Raw genomic sequence first — 16343 nt, 5'->3', positions numbered from 1 at the left:
ACACTATTTAGGAATTATGTAAACGTCACAAAAGGCAGGGTATACTGCATCTGCTCTGCCAGCCTGTCCAAATGCCAGGAGGATATAATTGTTGTTTGGACTGGTCCACAGGATGTCCTCATTGTCTGTAATTTCTGTTATTTTAATGGATCTGAGTTTCAGAAAAAGAGACTCTGTGATCAGGGAGAACCATCATCCATTCATGCCTTGGGAAGTATTGGGCATCAGCATAAGTGCAGTCAAGCTTGAAAGTCCAACATGTCCTGAGAACCAAATAATGCATCTGCACATCCACTCTATTACTAGACTCTACACTGAACACAACAGTGAAACAGTGAATCACTGAGTGAACAATCTGGATAATCCTTCCACTGGGAGCTCAGCTTTATACCAGGACCTTCAAATGACAAGCCTGTCCATTTGTAGATAAAAGTTTTTTTAACTATTTTTGGCTTATTTTAATAGTCTTGATTACTTGTTAGCATCTTGTGTTTTAAGTAATTGCAATATTGCATTTTAAATACTTTGGCTTTAATTGTTTTAAATAGCTTTCATTGTTTAAATTCGTTAAGTCTAGTTGAATCATTTCTGTTGCGTCTTACAAATACCTATCAATTAAATAAAAGCACGCACACTGCAGATGGTTTTAACTGCAGAGTGAGAGAGAGAGAGAGAGAGAGAGAGAGAGAAAGAGCAAAGCACATGTGCAGACAACAGATCAATATGTAGTGCTAAGGGGAGTCATTGCTCTAAAAGAAATAGATCCAAACATTACACTTGCTCCCCCTTAGATCAGTGGTCCCCAACCTCTGGGCCGCGGACCAATACCGGGCCGCGAGGCCTGCAGCGGTGCAGTGGTAGCTGGAACGCACCCAGCACATCTTTAAGAAAAAAGCCAAAATAAACAAGCTCATTAATTAGGTGCCGCCCGGTACATAAATGTCGGCCCAGATCAGAGGCGATGCAATCAGCAATCGCTTCTGATCTGGGCTGACATTTACATGCCGGGCGGCACCTAATTAATTAGCTTGTTTATTTCAGCTTTTTTCTTAAAGATGTGCTGTGTGTGTTCCAGCTACCGCTGCATTCTTCACGGCCCGGTATCAGTCCGTGGACCAGAGGTTGGGGACCAATGCCTTAGATTAATGTCATGTAAAACAGTATATGCACAATTTCCCTTTACAAATCAGATTCAGATAAACATTCTTCCACAATAACAGTCCAGAACTAAGTTCACTATACTAAAGATTCAGTCTTTCAGGTGGTGCTCTGTTTCTTTCAGGATAGAATCTCTGGACCTGTGAAGTTGCATCAGATTTCATAGGTGTCTTGTCAAAGGCGACATTCTTAGTCGCTAGTATCACGTTGCTGTCAGTGACATGATCATGACTGAGAGGTATATCTGGTGGCTGTAATTTTTACTTACTTATTTCTGGGATGTGGGCATTTATGGGTCATCCCTAGATGCCCTTCAGAAGGTGGTGATGAGCTGACTTCTTGAATCGCTGCAGTCCTTGAGGTGTAGGTACACCTACGGTGCTTTTAGGGAGGGAATTCCATGATTTTGACCCAGCGACAATGAAGGAATAACGATATGTTTGCAAGTCAGGATGGTGAGTGACTTGGAGAGGTGATTTCCAAATATTTGTCTTGTTGGAAGCTGTCAACTCAGGTGTGTTTTTTGGCTGAGCATTCAGTATCTGGTCCATGGCATCTCTATGTATAATCTCCAACATTCACTGTGTACATCAGTGGTCCAGTTCTTGAGCTATGCTACCGGGTGTCTGCTTGTCTTCTGGATAATATTGTGTTAAGTCTTCCTGTCCAATCTCAAAGCTTCTTGCTGCTTCCCTTGGCAACTGGCTGAACTGTTTATTCAGAACTTCTCTCCACGGGTCTGGGTTCGGGAGGTCTATGTGAGATCTCAGATCCCTGCTCATGAACAGCATTGTAGAGGTTTGATTTGTCATCACGTGAACAGAGTTCTGATACACAAAAACTAAGTTGTCCACCTTGTGCTGCAGAGAAACGTCCTCCTTGTTCATCACTTTAAGGTTTAGGTAAACCTTTCAGCTAACCTAATCATTCCTGGGTGGTGAGAAGCTGACTTGAAATGTTTGGTTGCAATTTTCTTCTTGAACAGTCGGGATTCTACTGACATGTATTGTGGTCCGTTGTCACTCACAATTTGTTCAGGCAAGCCAATTCTGGCAAAGGAAGCCCTCAGGGCAGAGACAGTTTTTGCTGAAGTGGTTGACTTCATTGGTATAACCTCTGGCCACTTCGAATGAGCATCCAGAGCAATCCAGAACATGGAGTCCATGAATGGCCCGGCAAATCCAAATTATATTTTTTGCCATGGTGATGATAGTTACTCTCATAGCTGTAATGGTGCCTGTGGAGATACATTTTGAACTTTGTATTATCCCGAACGGCTTTTGGTCAAGTCTTCAATCTGTTTATCTGTTCCCAGCCACCACAATTAGCTCCAGGTGAGATTCATCATCTTGACTATACTCAGGTGTCCTTAATGCAGATTCTCTAACACTTTGGCATGTAGTTTAGAGGGAACCACAACACGAGATGCACACAGTTGGTCTCATCTTGCTGAGCACTCTGGAAACATAGGTTTGCCATGAGCTGGCCACCATTGGATAGTGATATTCTAGACCTTTGACGATGTCAGGCCATTCCTTGTTTCTCTTTGTGTTTCCGAATTTGTTACTGGCAACTGGTCCACCATTTCCACTGGGTCACAGAATGAAGACCTTTCTTCTTTAGATGCAAGACGTGACAAGCCAACAGCATTGCTGTGTTGTTTGATACTCTTGAATTCTATGTCATAAAAGTAGGTTCCTAGGAACAATGCCCAACGTTGCAACCAGGTAGTAGTTATCACTGGAATTCCCTTCCTAGGATTGAAAATAGACACAAGGGGCTGGAGGTCCATAGAGGTACTGGTGGAACATACTAGACTAAGGGCTTCTCGGTCGATCTGTGTGTAATTATGTTCTGCACTCGTCAGTGATCTTGAAGCAAACTCAGTCGGGCGCTCAGATTTATCTTTCATTACGTGTGACAAAGCAGCCATAAGGGTATGCATCGCATGCCAGTCTGATGGGCAGCAATGGATCATAATGAGTGAGCAGTTCACTTAATGTTCTTAGTCTGTTTCCGTGAATGTTCTTTCACATCTTTCTGATCATTCCCACTTTGCTCCTGTCTGTAACAGTGCATTGAATGGGTGCAGCACTGTAGCAATGTTTGGTAGAAATCGGGTGTGGTAGTTTACCAGGCCAAACTATGACCTGAGTTGTGACACATTTTTCAGCTTGGGTGCCAGCAGCACTGTTCAGTTTTCTCTTGTGACTAATGTAAGCCATTCTTGTCAATGACATGTCCACAATATGAGATTTCATTCTTGAAAAACTCACATTTCTCTCTCTTTGGGAGCAGACCATATTCACTCAGCCTGGTACGCACTTAACCAAGGTTCTGGAGGTGCTTGTCACGATTTTTGCCTGGCATGATGATGTCATCAAGGTAGCATTGTGTTCCTGGAATATCTTGGAGCACTGGGTCCATTGGTCTTTGCCAAATTACTGGAGCTGATGGGATGCCAAAGACGAGATGATTATACTGGAACAATCCCTTATGAGTGTTCACTGTGAGGAACTTCCAGTTTAACTCCTCAACCTCCAGTTGCAGATAGTCAATCTTTGAAAACCTTTCCCCATCAATCAACGATGCAAAAATGTCTTCTATTCATGGCAGGGGATACTGCACAGAACACGGCATTGGGATGCTCACTTTGAAATCCTCACATATGTGAATGACTCCAGCCTTCCATTTCTTGAGGCATGGCCCAATTGCTCCACTCAACCTTGGAGAGAATTCCAAGCTTTGAAGTTCAGCATCCACTTTTGGAGGTAGTTGCGTAAGGCACTGGACGTGCTTTATGGAATTTTGAAGTTGTTGCTTCATTCAATACAGATCTGGCTTTAATGCCTTTGAGTTTACCAATACACGTCTCTAACAGTAGAGCTACTAGGACTTGATGTTTCAATCCCTATGGTAAGTTGGCACTCTCGATGTTGGCAATGGGTTTGGAGTGGTGACAAGGAGGGAGGATAAGTACATCATCGGGGTCATCAGGTGGGCCCCCTCCTTCTTTGACATTTCGTTGATAAGCCCACGACATCTCCAGAGGGCTCAACGGTGCTACCTGGCGTCCCAGATACACCCCCTCAGTTCCATACCCTTCTGTCTTCATCTTGCAGCCCAGTTGTTGTCTTTCCTTTTAATTCAAATCCAATTGCTGCTTTCTTCTGCTGCATTTGACAAGGACTTGATTGCTTGTTGGAGGGAGTGACCCCTCACCCCCATCTTCTTCAATAGACTGGTCGTAGATGCAGCAACGAATCCCCTGCTTCCCACTTCTACAGGGAAAATCTTGGTCTTCCAGCCATTCTGGGCAGCTTCAGTTGCCAGTTCAGAGTACTTGGTCTTTTTCCCCTCATAAGCTTCTTCGACACCATCTTCCCATGGTACTGTCAATTCCACAACATAAAAAACATACTGTGTATTGTTACTCACACGTCCCTTTGTTAGCGTCTATGATGGCTTTCTGTAATGTTCAACTCATTTTGTTTGCTGTTTTGTGCCACTCGTGATATTTTCTGACATTTAGGTTTGTACTTAATTCTAATTTGTTGTGTCTTGCTAATATATATCAATTAAATAAAAGCATGTATACAAGAGAATGATTTAACTGGTGTATTCACATTGCAGCATGTGAGAGAGAGAGAGAGAGAGAGAGACTGAGTAATATGCATGCGCAGACAACAGATCAATGCATAGTACTAAGGGAAGTCTTTGCTCTAAAAGAAATGGATCCATACATTACAATTTCCAAGTATTTGGCTATCATGAGTTCCAGGAAAGAGTCTCGGGATGTAGAATTAAGATCTATTTATTGTTGAAGAGTCCACTCCATCTTCCAGGTTCACAGCAAAAGCACTTGTACTCAGAGTTGCAGGTTCCACTCTGGGTTGTAGGCTGGGTCTAGAGTAATCCATTGTTGGCACTACCTAGCCAAGGGTGAATCAAATCTTCTGTAGCCGACGTTTAGTCACTATAATAATCTAATGAACATGTGAATATATGTAGCTGTGAATATGGAGATGACACTGCTCTGATCTCAGTAATATTCATTAATAGAACCAATTCATACTAATAGTTAGAACTTTCTCTAAACACTATTAAAGATAGAACTTTGCAACAGTAATACGTAAATCATTCTTGCCTGAAGCATGGTATAATGTTTAAGAGATGGTCTACTCTACAATTAGCATTCATGGCCAGACCTAATCCAAGTTTGCAAGAGTCGTGAAACACAGCTGTAGGAACTCAGCAATTTATTAATGTAAGTACATAGGCCAAAGTAAGTAATTCACTTATCTTACAGAACATATGACATGTCACGCTGCAGGCAATTAACTTTTCACCTAGCTACGTACATGATTCAACAAGATCACATAGTCATCTTCAAGCTAGACTAATTCAAATCTAATTAATTCTCCAGGCATGGATTCCATAGTGGAAAATGTACTATCCACTTATAGCCAATGCGCAAAACATCTTTTGCGCGGATAGTTGACCTTATAGGAAGCAGAGGAGGAAGTCCGATATTCATGTCAATACTCCAATGTGCTTTTATTTGAAGCTGTAAAATGGCTTCCAGAAACCAAAAAGCAAAATGGAAATACTGAAATAGAAATAAAAACAGAAGAATATGGAGATATTCAGAAAGTCAGAAAACATAGAGATAGACAATGTATGGTAGTTTACACGCCTAAGTATTGAGTTAGATTAGGGAGCAATCATGCAGATGAGAAAGGAAGACGGTTGCTTTATGTCTCCAATTAATAATTGTTTACATTTTGACAGACGGTAGAGTCTTTGAAGCATAACACTTCAAAATACAGAAAACTGATTGGATATTTACATACGATCAGTAAACAATTGTAACATTTTTTCCAGTCAACATTGTTTTCCTTATTTTCAGTTTATTAGACGGGCATCTGTGTACTTTATTTGAAAGTAAGGAGATTGCTTCTTTTGTTCATTGGTCAATGCTTATTCTAATTTCCAGCTGTGCTGAAATCATGTGAAGACATTACAAATCAGGGCTTTCTCGTAGATGCCATTAGCAGACAAACTGCTGGTTGCTTTACTCATTCATCTATTACATAAAATGCAATGGAAATATCAGCAGCATTTAATAACAAGCTGATTTAAATGTGAAGTATACTGCTGCACAGTGATTTCTTGTTTCTGACTCAAACACCAGTTGTAGAGAGTTTGACAGATTTTATTCAGGTGGGTAATAGTCTCCTAAACCACTGTTATCCTCTGAAGATAATAGAAAGAACCCTGTTGGATTGTTTAAAGCACTGCCTGTCCCTTACTACAGTTAAATGTGGCTTGTCTCCTTTGTGTTGCATTTGATTACCCTTGTGTTGACAGTTCTAACTAGGTAGCAATTCCACCATGGACATATTTGCTTAGCACTCATCTATACATGACTGATGTGCTTTTTGGCATTTATAGATAGGAAGTAATTCCTGATATTTTTTGTCTTCAGGCAGACCAATGGCTACACAATTGACACTCTCATTCTTTAGCTCATTCAGAAACAGAATCGCTGACAAATGTCATGAAATTTGTTGTTTTGCAGCAGCAGAACAGTATCAGACATAAAATAAAACTACTGTAAGTTACAAAAATAAATAAGTAGTACAAAAGATGAATAACAAATTTGATGAGTTTGTGGACCATTCAGAAATCTAATGCTGGAGGGGAGAAAAAGATGTTTCTATAATTTGATTGAGACTCTTCGTGCTCCTATACCTTCTCCTTGATGGCAGTAATGAGAAAAGGATATGTCCCAAATAGTGATGGTCCTTAATGATGGAAGATGCCTTCCTGGGGCACTGCATCCAGAAGATGCCCTCAAAGGCGCAGAGATTGTGCCTTTAATGGAGCTAGCTGAATATACAAACCACTTCAGTCTCTTTCAATCCTGTTCATCGGAACCTCCATGCCAGGCTATGATGCAACCAGTCAGAATGCTCTCCAACGTACATCTGTAGAGATTTGCAAGAGTCTTTGATGGCATACCAAATCCCCTCAAACTCCTAAAGAAACAGAACCGCAGGTATGCCTTCTTTGTGGCGACATCAATGTGTTGGACCCAAGGTAATTCCTCGAAGACATTAAAGTCCAGCAACTTGAACCTACTTACCCTTTTCACTAATGAGCTCTCAATCTCAGTGATGAAATGTTTAGAAAGGTTGGCGATAGAACATATCAACTCCTGTTTGAGAAGCAACAAACTTTAATTTGTCTACCAGCAGAACAGGTGCATAGCTGATGCCATTTCATTGCCTCTTCATTCAATCCTGGAACATCTGGAGCGCAAAGATGCTCTTTATTGACTACAGCTCAGCATGTAATACTATCATCCACTCAAAGCTAATCAGTAATCTCCAAGACCTTTGCCTCAATACCTCCTTGTGCAATTTGATTCTCAACTTCCTCGCTTGGAGGTCCTAGTCACTTCAGATTGGGAACAACATCTCCTCCACGATCTCCATCAGCACAGGTGCATGACAAGCCTGTGTGCTTAGCCCATGTTCTACTCACTTTACACTTATGACTGCATGGCTAAGCACACTTCCAACGCCATATTCAAGTTTGCTGACAACCGCCATTGTCATAGGACCGCATCAAAGGTAGTGACAAATCAGCGTACAGGATGGAGATTGAAAATTTGGCTGAGTATTGCCAAAACAACAACTTCTTACTCAATGTCAGCAAGACCAAGGAGCTGATTATTGACCTCAGGAGGAGGAACCAGAGATCATTGGACCAGTTCTCATCAACAGATCAGAGGTGGAGAGGATCAGCGACTTTAAATTCATCAGTGCTGTCACTGCAGAGGACCTGCCCTGCACTCAGCATGTAATTATGTTTAATTATGAAGCATGGTAGTGCCTCTAATTCCTTAGAAATCTGTGAAAATTCTACATGACATTGAAATTTTTGACAAAATTCTATATATGTATGATGGAGAGTATATTGACTGGCTGACCACAGGGCCTTCTTCCAACTGACTCCAGGTTCCGCTACATGCCTTCTGGCAAACTCTAGTTGAGAATTCATGTGAGATTTTTTCATCAGCGGCTTTCTCTTTGCCACTGTCCCATAAATCTGTGACTGCTGAAACACACAGGCAACAGTTGTTGTAAGCACAGTCTCTCCCATCTCAGCCACTAAAGCTTGTAACTCCTCTAGAGTTATCATAGGTCTCTTGGTGGCCTCTCTCACTAGTCCCCTTCTTGCACAGTCACTCATTTTTTGAGGATTGCCTGCTCTTGGCAGATTTACAGTTGTGCCATATTCTTCCCATTTCTTGATGACTGACTTAATTGTACTCCAAGTGATATTCAGTGACTTCAAAATTTTCTTGTATCCATCTCCTGACTTGTGCTTTTCAATAACCTTTTCATGGAGTTGCTTGGAGTGTTCTTTTATCTTCATGGTGTAGTTTTTGCCAGGATGTTGACTCACCAGCAGTTGGGCTTTGGAGATGCAGGTGTATTTTACTACAATCAATTGAAACGTCTTGACTTCACACAGGTCTCCGAAAACAGATCTCCATTTAACTAATTATATGACTTCTAAAACCAATTGGCTGCAGCAGTGATGATTTGGTGTGTCATATTAAAGGGGATGAAAGCTTATGCAATCAATTATAAAACATGATAACTTCCAAGCAGGGGGTGAATACTTTTTGCAGGCACTGTATATCCTGTTACGTACCCCGTAACTGGGTTGCCAAACCAGCAGAAATGGATCACTCAGTTGGAGTCTGGATTACTAGAACTAAGACAGTTTTATTAAAGAAACAAGCAACACAGTAATTGAAAGGATAATAAATGCAACAGTTCAGCAATGATAAACACACATATGCACAGAATTAAGATAACAGCATCAATCAAGCTCTATCGTTGTCTAGGGGTAAATGACCAAATTTCAAAGTGACACAAAAGTTCAGTCCAATTTAGTTCAGTTCGCAGTAATCGTTGCCATGGCGATGGACAATGTGGGGGGAGAGAGAGAGAGAGAAAACGGGAACGACTGATCATTCAGAAACGGCTTCCACTCACAGACCGGCGATAATTGCTCACAAGCAACTTTTGGGCAGGTCCTTGGTGATGTCACCTGAGGTCACCGACTGTGACCCCTCCTCCAGATGCGGTCGATCCTCTGCAGTGAACCCAGCACCCAGGCAAGGGCAGACACACACCGGGTTCCCGCTGATCGTACCTTTCCACCCTGTGCGTTGTCCGATACTTCCCACCGACTCGTGAGAGGCGCACCGCTTCCAGGGTCTCGTTACCTCGGGTGTCGTGTGTGTCCTGCCTTAGTGAACCGGTCCCTTTTTATCCCCCTGCTGGAGTATCGCCTGTCCATCACTTCAAACAGTTCAGGGTTCAAAGGGGGAGACGCTCCAGACGCTGCTCCATTGTTCCTTATCTCTCCTTCCCCTGAGGACAGGTGGCAGACCACTGCTGATGTCACTGATGCTAACCCAGGCCAGCAAACATCTTAATTTTATGTGTATTCTCGTCACAATCCTCAGACATTATACCTGACTGTTGTGTAAATTTTTTGCAAATGTTATTCCTCTTCCCCTTTCTGCCCTAGGTAGTGTGAATCTAAGCACATTTGAGTATACGTAGTGTTTTTGGAAATTCATTATTTCAGTTTTTATTTTTCTTTGCCCATTTTCCAGATCAGTTTTGGATCAAGCTATTATGCCAATAGAATATGTTAATTTAGGTATTATACAGGACCCATCACTGGCGTGACTTGTAGATAGGCATTGAGATCATTTCACAATCACTCATTCTTTCCTTTTGTTTTTCTGCATCTTCTTTCACTAACAGCATTGACTTTGGATGTACCCTCCAACTGATTTCATGAACACAAGAAAGATAAGCATGTTTGGAATAAATACCAAGCAACTGGATGTGAGTATGTCACAGCAATTTTAACAGCATTCCTACATATCAATACTGGTTGAGAACTTAGTACTAAACAATTAGTTGAAATATTATCCACTGACAACTCTTGGCTGCTCCAGGAAGATTTACCTTTACAGCATACCTTTAAATATCTGTGCTGCCATATGCTACTATCATGACTGTTTGATGGTTTGTGTGAACTAGAATGGAAATTCCAATTTGGATATTGATGAAGCACATAGTGTTAAATCTTCTTGTAATGAAATCCATCAAAAATACACTCAATGCCCACTTTATTAGGTGCCTAATATACCTAATAAAGAAGTGCTTCAGTGTATGTTCGTGGTTCTTTGCTGCTGGACACCATCCACTTCAAGGATTGATGTGTTGGGCATTCAGAGATGCTCTTCTGCACATCACTGTTGTAATGTGTGATTATTTGAATTACTGTCACCTTCCTGTCAGCTTGAATCAGTCCGGCCCTTCTCTCTGAGCTTTCTTGTTAATGTTGTTTTTGCTCTTAGAACTACTGCTCACTGGATATTTTCTGATTTTCACACCATTCTCAACAGTATCTGAAATACTCAAACCACACTGTACGGAACCAACAATCGTTCCATGCTCAAAGTCACTTAGATCACATTTCTTTCCCATTATGATGTTTGGTTTAAGCAACAGCTGATCTCTTGACCATGTCTGCATGCTTTTATCCATTGAGTTACTGCCATATGATTGGCTGATTAGATATTTCCATTAATAAGCAGGTGTACAGAAGTACTGTACTTAATAAAGTAGCCATTCAGTGTAATTAAATGGAACCAAAGGGAATGATCTTCTTTTACAGGGATATATATAGGATGGATTGCTCTAAGTGCCGAGCCAATTTGGAGAGGTCAAGAACAGCTTCTGCAAAAGTGACATCTAGGCCCAGAGCAATTTTTTGAGGTTGGGCCCAGGTCCTAGAATGAGGTTTGGTCAATTTAAACATGGCCCAGATAGACTGGGGAGCTCCTCTCTCCACAGCACTAAGGTTGTGAGACTGGAGCTGGCTGCTGTGATTTGTGTCTGTGACACTTTGGGCTTACTCTGGGAATTTGGATCTAAGAGCTCAATTTGGGTTTTAATGCTTTTGTTGTTGTTTGCTTCTATTGTTTGCATGATTTGTTTTTTTCTCTTTCTCTGTTGGCATTGAGGGTTGGTCTTTATTCTTTTTACCTGGGTTCTTTCTGGTTTCTTGCTTTGCAACTGCCTGTAAGCAAACAAATTTCTAGGTTGTATAATTTATATATTCTTTGATAATAAATGTACTTTGACTTTTAATCTGAATTTGAATATTCATGAACCACCATTAATTTCAATAAAAAACATTATTGGCTTTGTTTAATAAGAACAAAGTTCAATGTTATTATCCATTGTGGACAGGTTACATTGCCAGAATTAAGTATCACACTCTGCAAGAGCCTCAGTGATGTTTTGCAAGATACGAAGTAGCATTATTATGTACTTATTAAATAGGATCACACTAGGAAGAGGAGCTTATGGCTCCCAATTATTTAAGTGAAAGTTAACAAAGTTGGCAACCCACACAGCTTCTTCCAACCACGATCATTGTTTCTTAAATGCCAGAGCCTATTCTTTGTAATTTACAAAAACATTCAGAGTAGTGTTAAAAACATGAGCATTGTACTTCCCAGTGCATTTAATTGGAAATGAAGTCTTCAAAACTGTCATCAGAATACTTCTTATCATATTTTACAGTTTGTTCAAACTGTCTTATCCTTTTCTTGTGGTATCATGGCCAAAACAAATCATAATCCACATTTCCCATCCTTTCAGTTATACTCGTTGCCCTCAGTGGTATATTTTCAATAGCAGCAAGATTTTTTTCTCTGTAAATCAACACAGTACTGAACATTAATAGCTTATCCCATTTGCCTTTATCACAGTTACTGAATGTTGTAAAGTTCACTGTCAATTGCGATTCTTGGATCACTTTCAATTTCTTTCCTTTTCTGTATTAACCCTTTCTCGTATACCTTTACTAGGGTATCTATGTGTATTGAATTTCATCTGCCCTGTGCTGGCCCAAACATATGTATATTTAAATAGTCTTGTAACTTATCCTGTTCACTTTGGGATCTAGCAGCTTCATTGACTTTAATTTGAAAGAATGTTGAGACTGCAAAAGGTTAGGAGAAAAGAAAGTATATTAGTTGGCCTTTTTATGAAAATATTTTCAGGATTAGATTTCTGCAGATGCCTGTATTCTCCTGTAAAATTCAATATTGTCCCATGCTAAATCCTTCTGATCTCTCCAACTGCTTCATTGATTGCATTTGGAAACATAAATGAAGTGCTGTTCAAAGACTATTATATATAGTCCAAGAATCATTCAGTTATCTTTGCTTTTCAGTGGTCATAGCATGAACTTCATTTCATCAACCTTCAACTTTTACATGTGGGCTACTGGTGAGTCATTAGCAATAAACATAATGGGCACTCAAGGACATTAAGAGGCAAACTTTAGCATCCTGGTCCTCCTTCCAAAAGTGGAACAGGAGATTTTGTGATGATAGACGCACAATGCAAGATGGTAATGGGTAATGCACACAAGTTCAAATGGAAGCTGATGTTGTTGCAAATACATCATACTACATTGGAATATTAGCACGGTTTCTCATTCCATAGATACTGCCGGGTCTACCCAATATGTCCAAGATCTGCTGTTTTCATTTCGGATTTCTAGCATCCACAACATCCTGCTTTCATGTCGATGAAAAAGTATCCCTTTCATTTACGAGTCCGCGGGGCTCGATGGCCTTTTAAGGATCTCATCTATCATCTACAGTTTGATCAAATCAGCAAGTCACTATAGCCAAAGGCATGTATTTCTTTCTCCCTGATATCCTTGGAGACTGTGATATATGGTTGCAAACTGATTTAAGCAATGCTTCCAGAGGCCCTCAAAAAAACTTCAGTGGGATGGAAAGCAAATGCACTGGTAACCTTGGAGTAGCACAGGGAATATTTTGGATAGCTAACAATGTTTGCATTAAACCCTATCCTAATCAATATTTTCAACAGCAAAGACTAATCATGAAAACTTTTTAATGTATGTCAGGAAGAATGCTAGTCTTGTACGGTCATCTATTTCACTCTGGAAGAACTGAATTGCCTCCTTGGCAATCAGACACATGAATCTTAAAGTCACGTTAGTTATCTGTGTGATTTTAACAGATTCCCACCATACAATAAAAGCAAAGGTTGAGAAAGCATTGAGGACAGGCTGAAATTTTAATATCACATGATTGGACACGCCCCAGTGAGGAGTGAAATAGTGAGGGTACCATTTATTCCATCAATCATGAGTTATCCAAAACTATTTACAGAATATTCAAGCCAGAAAGAATGTGCAACTGAAATCTCCAATGATGGTGTCTCAACACCATCTTCACTAAGGGCGCAACTTCCTTATCTGGCCAGCCCATTCCTTCAGTGGAGACCCTCTCAACACTTCTGGTGGATTCTGATTGGATTGCATCTAGTGGAACAAGAACACTTACTGTCCACCCAGGAGCTCTTAAACCCAACCTTAGCTCACTCTGGAGTATAATGGTGTGGAAGGAATCCATTTTGAAGAAGAAGATCTATAAATGGAGTTGTGTTCCACATGGTTGTGTAGCCTTTTGAGTTTAATGGCCGCAAGCCAATTAGTTTGCTGCACAACCATATGGAATACAACTTGATGTTAATGGAATCTAGTGGCTAAAATTTTGCAGCAGTTGTTAGACTCAGCAGACTAAGTGTTTTTCCAATTTGGAGCGTCTATAGGTTATGAACATCTTAAACCTCACAAAGGCAAATAGAATTATTAATTTGCTTGGCAGAGTCATGAAAATAGAGGCATAAGATGCTAATATGGAATAAATTATAATCATAATAGCATTGTAATATTATTAAAAATTCATACTATTTAAAACATTTTGGAGGAATTTTTAAATATTTGATTATTAGATTGTCCTGACAAGTTGCATCTCCATCTGATATGGGAACAGTCGAGCGTTGGATCAGAAGTCCTTACAAAAGACTGTAAGAACAGCTGAGAGGATCATAAGGGTTCCCTACCATCCATCAGGAGCATTTATCAGGAGCGCTATGTAAGCAAGGCCCTTAGTATTATTAAGGATCCCACCCATCCATCCAGCATCCCCTTTGACTTTCTACCATCAGGAAGGAGACTATGATATATATAAGCAAGAGCAGTCAGGATGAAAAACAGTTTCTTCCCCCAAGCCATCTGACTTCTGAATTCCCTACTCCATCATATTTGAAGGGTCACTGGTTAATCTGTTCAGTACCTTACAATATTTAATGTTCATCTACTTTAGTTTGTTAGTTACTTGTGATTCATCTGTAGATTTTATCCTTAACTTCATAAGTTATCATGTGCTATGTGTAATACTGTGCTTTACGCCCTGGTTCGGAAAAACATTGTCTCGTTTCTATATATGTTATATGGTTATATACATTATATGTATGTATATAGTTAAATGACAATAAACTTGACATGATTTGTGCCCACAATACAAACTCAACACACTTTTTGGGTTTGATAGAGGAATTTTGCAAATGTCGGACTGCAGCTTCTTTTATATATCATTATACCACCTAGACTATGAGAAGTGTAAAATTTCACTTCAGATTGCATTCCAGCAGTGCAAGACCCCACTCCCCAAAATAAAACTTCAGTCAGTGCAGACAGGTTGGTAGTTACTTTATTGTTTAACTAAGGTCCTGAGGAAATGTTAATGAGGTCTTCTTAAATTGACTTTTACTGTTTTATGTTTAATTTGTGCAGCATGAATTTTGGAAACCTAAGAAAAAGACCAGAGGTAAAATTTAATTCAAAGTTCAAAGTAAATGTTATTATCAGAGTACGTACATGTCACTATATACAATATGAGATTTATTTTAAATAGCGACAATGCAGTTAGGTATTTAAACTTTGCCCCACCAGACTAAAATTAATTACAGTTTCTTTCTTAGTTCTCTATTGAAGATATTTGGCTCTATGCATGTGCAAACACTGGTTATCTCTTTTCATCGAGCATGGAGAGTTTCAAACTAAGAAAATTGCAGTTGAGTTATGTAAGAAAGGTTTCACACCAGTAAAGGGAAATGATCTTTATCCATAGCAGCAAAATAAATGTTCTTGAGAATACACTGAAAAGGTGCCACCAACTTTATTTTTGCAAAATACTCCATATTCATTGGTAAGTGTACAACTGCATTCAAGTGGTACTGATCAATGGACAAAGTGGTCTGTTTGCCTGATACTAGAGAAGCACTCTATTGGGCGCTTCGTTATGCACATTTCTTTTCAGAAGAACAGAAAGAACAATTCAAGGAAATTCTTGAAAAGGGTAACATCTTCAATGACTCATGAAAGCCCCTGACCCTTGATTGTGTCTCAATTAGAAGCATGCAGCTTCCAGTGAATATCATCCCACTTTCTGTCACACGCGTGGCAGTATCTCCTGTTCCCACATTGTGCTCATCACTGAATCTCAGAACCAACAGAACTGGGTGGAAAAAAGACATCCTTGCAGATGAAAGGGTTTGGAGGGGAGGTAGAAGGAAGTATAACTCTTGTCATGTGGTTTATAAACAGATGTTGAAAACAGTGCTTCCTTTCACTGAGTTTGTCAGAGACACCTGCCATACTAGAAGTAGTGAATATATTACTAGTGGGTGTGAAACTTGTAACGGGCTTCAATATTTTTGCCTATTTTCCTTTCAATTGCAACGGTTTGTTGCATTCAATAAATAAGCAAAGATTAAAGATGAATTCCTGCCCAGAACTAGCTATAACGTAGGCTTCCTCGTCTACTGACATTCATCTCTTCAGCTGTATTCCCGCTATCACCAGAAGCAATTGTATGCAGATATATTGCAGATGAATGCCTCCAGTGCAATCAGGAAATTCTCACGTCCATATAAAGTATTTACCTCCTAGTATGCACCTGGAATTAAAAGACCCACAAAGATTCTCTAGCCCTCAATTATTTTTCCATCGCATCACCAGCACCAGCCCAGAATCCCACTCATCCTGCTCATGAACTGTTTGTCCGTGTATGCAGGCTACGTAGCATACACAGCAGGACTACCAGACTCAAAAACAGGGACTTCCTTTCCCAAGATGTAAGGTTGATCAACTCCTCCATCCAGTAACCCACTCTTCCATGCCCC

This window comes from Mobula hypostoma, chromosome 11 (genome assembly GCF_963921235.1).
Source record: "Mobula hypostoma chromosome 11, sMobHyp1.1, whole genome shotgun sequence".
NCBI lineage: Eukaryota > Metazoa > Chordata > Chondrichthyes > Myliobatiformes > Myliobatidae > Mobula > Mobula hypostoma.
The sequence above is the reverse complement of the archived record's forward strand: the minus strand, read 5'-3'. Positions refer to the sequence as shown.